The sequence below is a fragment of the Gossypium hirsutum genome, chromosome A01 (assembly GCF_007990345.1).
Source record: "Gossypium hirsutum isolate 1008001.06 chromosome A01, Gossypium_hirsutum_v2.1, whole genome shotgun sequence".
In the NCBI taxonomy this organism is placed as follows: Eukaryota; Viridiplantae; Streptophyta; class Magnoliopsida; order Malvales; family Malvaceae; genus Gossypium; species Gossypium hirsutum.
In genome coordinates, this window is record NC_053424.1 from 70457293 (window position 1) to 70467905 (window position 10613).

General features: G+C 36.7%; 1 non-coding gene across 1 annotated transcript; it reads left to right on the top strand.

Annotated features, from left to right (window-relative positions):
• Positions 1–3338: 3338 nt before the first annotated feature.
• LOC121208312 (small nucleolar RNA R71) lies at positions 3339–3445 on the top strand. The gene has a single exon (XR_005903267.1). It is a non-coding gene; the product is annotated as a small nucleolar RNA R71 (small nucleolar RNA).
• The last annotated feature ends 7168 nt before the right edge of the window (positions 3446–10613 follow it).

The following is a 10613-nucleotide window of genomic DNA, read 5'->3' on the forward strand; positions in this document are numbered from 1 at the left end:
TCACATCATTAAAGAATCGCTTCTTTTGCTGGTGTGTTAACCCTTTTGGGATAATGTTAGCAGCTAAAAAATTCGTGATGTCTGCAAACCAAGGTACCTCAGAGTTAGATATAGCGAAACATTGTTCTTCAAGGAACGAATCATTTATTTCAACGTCATCTAGTTCTCTAGTATTGGATTTCTCGAGCCTGGGCAGATAATCAACCGCGAGATTTTCAGCTCCTTTCTAATCCTGAATCTCCAAGTCGAATTCCTGCAATAGGAGAATCCATCGAATGAGTCGAGGTTTTGCATCGGTTTTAGTTAAAAGGTAGCGAAGGGTGGAATGGTCAGTGTAAACAACAACTTTAGACAATATGAGATATAATCGAAATTTATCAAATGCAAAAACCACAGCTAGCAACTCTTTTTCGGTAGTAGTATAGTTTTCTTGTGCAGCCGTTAAGGTTTTGTTGGCGTAATAGATAGGTTGAAAATGCTTGTCTCTTTGCTGTCCCAATACTGCACCTACTGCAAACTGACTCGCATCACACATTAGTTTAAATAGCAAGTTCCAATCAGGTGTAATTATGATTGGAGCATTAATTAATTTATCCTTTAAAGTATTAAATGCTTCTAAACATTCCTGATTGAAGTTAAAAGGTATATCTTTTTTCTAGCAATTTAGTCAAAGGCTTAGCTATTTTAGAAAAATCCTTAATAAATCTTCTATAAAAACTAGCATGTTCTAAAAAGCTTCTAATAGCCTTAACCGAACTAGGGGGTGGTAATTTTTCGATTGTTCTATTTTAGATTTATCCACCTCAATCCCTTTACTAGAAATTTTTAAGGCAAAGATGGAAGGAGTTATCGAATACCAAAAAATCATCCATGAATACTTCCATGATATCTTCTACGAGTTCGTCGAATATGGCCATCATACAGCGCTGAAAAGTGGCAGGAGCATTACATAATCCAAAAGGCATTCTACGATAAGCAAACGTACCATATGGGCATGTGAATGTCATCTTTTCTTAATCTTCAGGAGCTATTGGGATTTGGAAGTAACCAAAGAGTCCGTTTAGAAAGAAGTAATACATGTGTCCAGATAATCTTTCCAACATTTGGTTAATGAATGGTAAGGGGAAGTGATCTTTTCTTGCGGCATCATTCAGTTTCCTATAGTCTATGCAAACTCTCCACCCTGTGACTGTTCTTGTCAGGATTAATTCATTCTTCTTGTTGGTCACAACCGTCATGCCTCCTTTCTTGGGGACAACCTGCACTGGACTTACCCAAGAGCTGTCAGAAATAGGATAAATAATTCCAGCATCTAGAAGTTTAATTACCTCGGCTTTTACAACTTCCTTCATGTTGGGGTTCAGACGTCTTTGAGCTTGCACACACGGTTTGTATTCATCTTCCATCAAAATTTTGTGGGTGCAAAAAGAAGGGCTAATTCCTTTAATGTCAGAAATTTTCCAAGCTATGGCCTTTTTATGTTCTTTTAATACTTGGATTAATTCCTCTTTCTCCTTGGGGTGCAAATTAGAAGCAATAATAACTGGTAATGTAGAATTATTTCCAAGGAATGCGTATTCTAAGTGGTTTGGTAATTGTTTAAGTTCCAGTTTGGGAGGCTCCTCAATAGAGGGTTTTTGCTTAAGTTCATCGTTTATCTTAATGCCCTCATATTCTACTTGTCTTGACGAATGGTCATTAGGTTCCTCACCTGTCTCCTCGTCTTGATCTAGATACGGTTCCGTCGTCTCCTCTTGTACAATTTCTTGAAAAGAGTCTTCTGTAATATAATCAATAGAGTCAATGAAATAACATGAATCATCCTGTTCCCTAGAGAATCTCATAGCATCGTAAATTTTAAAGATAATCTCCTTGTCACCTACTCTAAGTACCAATTTACCGACACCCATGTCGATTACAGCTCTAGCAGTGGCTAGGAATGGGTGCCCTAAAGTTAAGGGTACTTCCACATCTTCATCCATGTCAAGCACAACAAAATCAACATGGAATATAAATTTATCTACTTTTACGAGTACGTCTTCTATAATACCCCTAGGATATTTAATAGATGTATCGACTAATTGAATACTCATCCTAGTAGGTTTAGGTTCCCCAAGACCAAGTTGTTTGAACATTTTATATGGCATCAAATTAATGCTAGCGCCTAAATCAGCTACTGCTTTTTCAACATTCAGACTACCAATTAAGCAAGGAATAGTAAAACTTCCTAGATCTTTCAATTTGCTTGGTAGCTTGTTTTGGAGTATGGCTGAGCACTCCTCATTGAGTTCTACTGTAGATAAGTCCTCGAACTTCCTTTTATTTGTTATAAGCTCCTTCAAAACTTTTACGTAGGTAGGCGTCTGCGAGATGGCTTCAACAAAAGGTAAGTTGATATGTAATTGCTTAAAAAGTTCAAGAAACTTATCGAATTGTGCATCAATGCAATCTTTTTTTAATTTTGTTGGATATGGAACTGGTGGTTTATATTCCTCCGACACTGGTTTGTCACTATTTTCGGGTTTTTCTTCCCTCCTTTCGCTTTCCACGGCTTCTTGTGCTAACTTCTTTTCAGATTCCGCTAACACTTTCCACTCCTTAGTGTAACTACTTCGACATGCTCTCTTGATTTGATGTTACTAAGTAAATTTCCTAGTGGTCTTTCCGAGATCAGTTTGGATAGTTGGCTTATCTGAGTTTCGAGTCCTTAGATCGATGCTTGTTGATTCTTAAGTGTTGTCTCGGTGTTCTAAAAATGGGTTTCTGACACTGGTATAAACTTTGAGAGCATCTCTTCAAGGTTTGGCTTCTTTTCCTGTTGGTAGGGTGGTTGTTGGTAGCCCGGAAGATGTTGTGGTCTTTGATTTCCTTGACCGCCCCATGAAAAATTGGGGTGGTTCCTCCAACCTGCATTATAAGTGTTACTATATCGATTCTTTTGTGGTCGAGGATTATTACCCATGTAGTTTAATTGCTCGTTATCCATGTTGTGTCCATAAAGTTCGTATTCCGAATGGTTTGTTCCACCGCTACTTGCTTCGAGACTGCATTACTAGGTGAACCTGTGAAGAATTAAAAAAACCGTCAATCTTTTTATTTAAGAGTTCTACCTGATTAGAGACCATGGTGACAGAATCGACGTTATAAATGCCGACTGTTTTTGTTGGCTTTGTACTCATGACTTGCCACTTATAGTTATTCAGTGACATCTCCTCTATAAACTCATAGGCATCTCCGGTGTTTTATTATTGATGGTTCCGCTCGCTGCTACGTCAACCATTTGTCGAGTCGAAGGATTCAGACCATTGTGAAATGTTTTTACTTGGAGCCAAAGCAATAACCCATGGTGAGGGCACCTTCTTAGAGGGTCCTTGTATCTCTCCCATGCATCGTAGAGTGTTTCTAAATCCATCTGCACAAAAGAAGAGATATCATTACGTAATTTAGTCGTTTTAGCCGGCGGAAAATATTTTAGTAAAAAATTTTCGGTCATTTGTTCCCAAGTAGTAATTGAAACCCTCGTGGTAACGAGTTCAATCACTGTTTAGCTTTGTTCCTCAATGAAAAGGGAAACAACTAAAGACGAATGACATCATTAGAAATGCCATTGATTTTAAATGTATTGTATAGTTCTAAAAAGTTGGCTAAATGAGCGTTAGGATCCTCATCCTGCAAACCATCAAACTGAACAAATTGTTGTATCATTTGAATAGTGTTAGATTTTAATTCAAAAGTATTTGCAGGTACAGCAGGTCTAACTATACTCAATTAAGCTCCTGTTAAAGAGGGTTTAGCATAATCATACATAGTGCGTGGAGCAGGATTTTGATTAACCGCAATTGCAGGAGGTAGCTGATTGCCTTGGTTTTCAGCCATCTCTTCGGTTGGGGGTTGAGTATTGTCTTCTAGGTCGTTCTCCGTGTATCTTAAGCTTCACCTTATTTCTCTTTGGTTTATACGTATTGTGCGATCAATTTCTTTATCAAAAAGTAATGTCCCGACGAGTTTCTTCTGGTCATAAACTATGAAAACCTGCCAAGAGAAGGAAAAAGTAAGTTAATAAAAAATAAAAAAATTAAATTAAATTGCAAGAAAAATAAATAGCTAAAGTAATAAAAATTAAGCGTTCTTAATATTTCAGTTCCCCAGCAACGGCGCCAAAAATTTGATCGCGTTATTTCGTGATAGGTTTTAAATATTTATAATTACTCGTTCTTGGACTAACTATTATCGCGATGTAGGCAAGTGTACCTATCGAACAGTAGTATAGTTTTAGCAAGACCGAATTGTCGATCCAAAAGGAACTAAAAGTACTAGTAATGACTGTTTTTTTATTATCTAGCCTAAGAATAATGGGGTTTTGTTTTAATTAACTAATTATCTAAACTAAGAACTCACAGAGGAAAGAATTGGGGAGTTTTTTTTGGGAAAAATCGATTGACTTAAGACAATACCTAAGGAAAAATCCACCTAGACTTTACTTGTTATTCTGGCTCTGAATCAGACGATTTATTCATTCAACTTGTTCGGTAAAGATCCCTAAGTTATGTTATTATCCCTGTTCAAGACTAATAACGTCTAATCCCTAGATTGAATAACCAATAATTTTCTCTAATTAACACTCTAGGGTTGCATTAACTCGATCTATGGATCCCCTTATTAGGTTTCACCCTAATCCGGTAATATCTTGTCACCCTATGTCTAGGCACGCAATCAACTCCGCTTGATTATGACAAATGTACTCTTAGACAAGGTCTATTCCTCCTCTGAATAAGAACATGTCTTGAATCAGTATCCTGGGATATCAAAACAAGAATTAAGAGCACATAATTAAGAACAAGTTAAATATTTATCATACGATTCAGAAAATAATAACAAGATTCATCTTAGGTTTCATTCCCCTTAGGTATTTAGGAGATTTAGTTCATAACTAAATAAGAGAACATCTCAGAAAAATAAAGAATACAAAACATAAAGAAAACCCAAAACTCCTGAAGGGGAATTGAGGAGAGATCTTCAGTCGTGATGATGAATCCAGCTTCTAAGATGGATCAATCGGCTTCCTTAGAGTAATTCCTTACTCCCTATTCTGTGTGCCCCCTTTTTCTCCTCTTCTAGGGTGTATTTATAGGCTTTGGAATGCCTATAAGCCCTCAAAAGTGGCCTTTTTCAAATTGGGCTTAACTTGGGCTCGGCAGGGACACGCCTATGTACGATTACTTTAGGCCGTGTTCGAGCCTGCTAGAATGGCACGGGCGTGTGCTATACCCATGTGAATCATGCTTCGATTCTGCCAGACTGACACGGCCGTGTGGTCTACCTGTGTGAGGAAGTCCAGGCCGTGTTAAGTTTGTACTTTGGCCTATTTTCTCTATTTTTGGCCTGTTTCTCATTCCTTTCGCTCTCCTATGCTCTCCTAAGTGTAAAACATGAAATTAAAGCATTAGGAGCATCAAATTCACCAATTCTAATGAGAAATCATCCATAAAATGCATTAAACATGGTGTAAAAATATGTATAATTTACGGTTTATCATAAATCAGTACCAAGAAAATCGACTAAAAGAGCAAAGCACTTACACAAGAATCGGAAAAAGTAGAGCGAGTAGTGACGGAACAGAGGGTCTTTAGCCAAAGAGGTATTCGGCTTTTGATATTTGTTTGGTGAAAGGGGTTATTCGGCACAAATAAGAAGAAGAGAGGAAGGAATCGGCTAAAACCAAAGGTGAATCAAAAGAGAATTTGAGAAGAGAAAGAATGGAAAATCGGCAAGAAAGGAACAAGGAATTCAACTTCTGAGCACTTAGAGAGAAAAGTGTTTCGACAACACAAAGAAAAAAATGAGGAACTCGCTAAAGGAAAAGAAGCAATTTTGGCATTACCCTAAAATCCCCAAAATCGGCACCTATATATACTATAGCCGAATTTACCTATCCCCCCAGTTCCCTATTCAACTCCACTTCTCTGCACCCCTCATCTCCTAAATTTTCTCCCTAATAACGTCTTAATCCCTTCCATTAATTTCTCCTCTGATCACTCCATTCAGAGTTCACATCCAACGCTACTACTGGTCATTTATTGAGAAAAATAAATCCTTCTTTTGAGCAAGGAGGGATTCGAACCCCAAACCTCCTTGCCATGCATGTGACGCCACCTCTAATCCCTACATGTAACGCTACTTTCCACCCCAACACAAGGCTCCTTGTGTCCAGTTCCTCTTTCATTTATTTAAAACCCAAACTACTTGCCATCAAGGTTCTTTTAATTATTAAACTATAATTTTCTTCACCCTAAAGTTTGAACTCTAAACTTAACCAAGGCCTATTATCACATAAATAACACTTGATTAGGAATATTAAGCACACCTTTTATCAAAACCATCATAAAAAGAAAGTTCGGGATTTTTGGGGTGTTACATGCCTTGGTCGATCGACTGAGGATCATCCCTTAACCCGTTACAAAAGACTGGTTCAAACCCCTTTTAGAAGTATCCTACAATCCAACTAAGACTTAACAATCTAAACCATATATTGATCATACAAAAAGATTGTACTAACCGCATAACACTTACCAAAAGTGCCACACTGAGAAAAGGAAAAGAAACAATTGGCCTATACCCCCAAAGCAAGCTGAAATACACGTTCCTATAGAAGCAAGACTAGCACCAACATGTCCCTAGCCATAAACGGTAGCAAAAGCAAATGTTAGAAGAGTATTACCACACAGAGAGAAAGAGAGAACAGAGAAGAACCTTGCACCCACTGATTGGTCAAAGCGTAATTGCAAAAATCAAAAACAAAATAGAGAGGGGGAGAGAAGAAAGCAATCGATTTTAGGGAAGAACAAACCCAAAATAGACCAAATTGAGAAAAACCCCGAATGGTCTCTAGTAACAATCTGTCCCCAAAAGAGAAATACGAAACACGGAGAAATAGTAAAAACCTAAAGAAGAAATTTGACATCAAGGAGTGAAAGTGTGCTTTTGACCAATTTTGACAAAATAGGACTCCCACTCTTCCCAAAATCCTTTAATTCATTCCTTGAAGATCTCCTTACATTACTCCACCAACTAATTTGAACTCCACCCAACCTCTTCTATCCAAAATTTCCTCCCCAAATCCCTCTAACAATCGAAATTCCTCAATAATCTCCTAAAATTCGACCACCACTCCTCACACTATTCAAACAACAACCTTCGGTCAAACTAGAACTCTCCTATAGCCAACAGCAAAATAAAACACCTCTATGCGCCTACCAGCATTCAAACCTCAAACCTTAAGTAACTACCACACACCACTTATCCCCTAAACCAGTAGGCCCTTTCTGTCATGTTTTACCCATATTTATTTATAAGCCTACTGACTGGGGATAGGGTTTAAACCTTTTAAAAACAAAACTTTTTCACATGCCCAGGCTTGAACCCAAGACTTCTCAAACACTTCCTAGAACACTTAACCACTGAAGCAGACACATAGTTGTTTCACTTTCTTGCACAATTAAACATTTATGTGCAACCTCCTAATTGTTCCCATGCTCAAGACCTAATACTTCCAAGCCCAAAATTCGGGGCATTACATGTAACCATGTAAATCCTTGATCATTTCTAAATTTAACGCTAATGGCATGTCATATGTATCGTAATCCTTTACTAAGTTCACATAGGCATTATTACTATAATCGTATCACTTCAAACCCTATAATAATATATACCTGTCCTACTAATCTTATAAACATTCCTTTTCCATTTTGGTACATTTACTTGTTCATAAATATGCTTTGAAATTTAGCCCAATTGATGCCAAAAATCACCAAATTCACATTTATATAAACTAATAAGCAAAATAAACACAATTTCATCATAACATGAAATAAAAGAGTAAGTTTTTCATAAACTTACCTAGAAAATAGCAAACAAACAAGTCCTTAAGGACTAGTTAACAAATTTGTCTTTTCCCCAATTATCACGGTTTGGTTCAATTCCTGACCTATACAATCATTCAACTCAATTTATCAATTTTAGACATTTTAATATCACCCTATAATATGCATGAACTACTTTAAATTCATTTTCCAAATGCACCCGAAGTTTTTTATTTTATTTAATTTATTCCCTAAAACTAAAATAATAATATCTTAAAATTTTGAGCTTCGGTTTTGAAACCAATCTGAATCAAATCCTTCTATAACCCTCTGTTATCTATTATTATAGAAACTTCACATCAATATTACAGTTTATACACTTTGGTCCTTTTGAACAAAACTAACAATTAAACTTTACAATCTAGTGCTTTTTTTCAAATCTAAGCTTAAAATTTATCAATTTAACACCAATTTCTTCAAGAAATCAACCATGGAAACTCTCAAAATCTTTAACATTTTTACAAATTGGTACATGGGCTAGCTAAATCAAGCTTACATAACCTCGAAATAATAAAAATTACAAGAAAATGACTAAGATTGAATTAACAAATCAAGGGCCGAATATGTTGAAGCTTTGAAAATGGCTTCTTAGGTTTTCTTTGGTGGTTTTGATGGAGAAGAAAGAAAAATAAAAATGACAAAAATTAAGTTATCTTTTGTACTTTATTTAAAAATTAATTAACCTTATTTTAGTTAATTAAACATTATTTACTTCAACTTTAAGCATGACAAACCAAAAATTAGTGGAATTCCTTATCATCCACCACTATTTGACCATTTAAATTAGTCTAATTACTCATTTGGTCCTTCGACTATTTAAAAATCTATAGCGATAAACTTTTATAATTTAGTCTTTGTACCTTAATTAACTATCAATTCGACAAAATTACTGGACTAAACTTTAACATAACCTTGTAAATATTAATATTTAATATTTATAGACTTGGACATCAAAAATGTAACAACCCAAACTCGGCCCAGAATGGCCTAATCTGGCGTGTCACATTGAAGTGGTTTAGCGAAAACCTTGTTTCATTGAAAACCCTTCCTTAAAAAGTTACATCTCAACTACTTAGTAAAATCTCATTTCTGTTGCGAAGCTTTGTTTAAAACATTTGATTAAAGAAAACTTATCCTTTAAAAATTTAGTTGCGAAAATGTAGTATTAAAAGGGAACTATGGTTTAGTAAATCCATGTTCCACTTCTTATAATTACAACACACGAAATTAAAAATCCAACCAATAAAAAAAGGGGAGGCCTTATTACAATCCCAACTGAATAAAAGATTACTTAATAAACCAATAACTTATAGGCTTTTAAAACAAGTCCAAGTTGTCTTGCTAGCTGGCCACCTAGAGTCCCTCCAGACATCGAACCTCCTATTGAGCATCACCTGAGAAAAATAAAAGAGGGGGTGAGTTTTTGAAAACTCAGTGTGTACAACCCTCGACGAGTAACAAGCATTCATCAATCACCATACAACATGCAATACAATGCAGTGCAACCCAACCCAATAATCCAACCGATACACATCAGCTCCGTCTCCCGTTACACATCATGTGAGGATATAATTATCGACCCACCCAACCGATACACATCAATGGTATCCCAGTTGTGGAACTACCTTCATTGCAGCAAGCTGCCAGTCACATATTAGGTGTAAAAGCCATCGGTGGATCCACGATTGTCAAGCAACCATGCGACCCTCATATACTTCCTTCGTTCCATAATTCCCAACCCCTATGCAACTTAAATTGAATATCGTATGTATGCAGCAGTTATACATGTAACATCCATAAATCTTACATACAACACTTAGGGGTATTTTGGTCATTTTCGCCCTTAAAGGAATTTCTGTAATTTTCCTTTGTTACGGGTCTTTACTTACCTTGGCCCATTAACAAATCTTCTGAGCTAATATGAATGAGTACTATGCACCAGGTAGGATTCTAGTGAAGAGGAGGTGAGTCATTAAGACTGCTTAAGTACCAAGCTCTTCCTAGATCCAATCCTAGACATGCATATACCCGTTGCCACACCTTAACCCTATGACTTGTCTATAGTCTTTAATTAATTAACTAAGTTTTATGTATGTTTAAGCAGTTGTCATAAACTAGGCCCAAAAACCCCTTACAAGCCCAGACAAATCCACATACCTATATATGGCCCACCAGGCCCAATCTCTTTAATATGGCCCATTAAGCCCAATCACATTTATGTGGCCCATTAGGCCCAAATCACCTTCATATGGCCATTAGGCCCAAATCACATTTACAGTCATGCTCACATACAATTTTCCATCATATAGCATCAATTATCAATTTTTTCCTATTATGGGCCCAACAGCCCATCAGGACTATTAGCCAATTCCGGCTCGGTTGGCCAATTCATAGCTCAAGTCCATGGAATCGCCTCTGGGCCTCAGGCAACCTATCGGTTTCCCCCTTACGAGTGTTCGCACACTCGCAAGACTACCGTAGCCAAACTTTTGGCTTTTCAGTATTTCGACTTTTACCGATCTACATGTGTGTGTGTAGTGTATGTACACACCTGGTAATAAAGCGTGTTGTGATCCCTCTTATCACAAACCTACAATCGATATCACTCATGGATTAATCTCACATACTTATCGAATACTTTACCAAAAGCCGAAGTCTCACCTTAACCTTACCTGAAACGCCAAGTCTTAATAG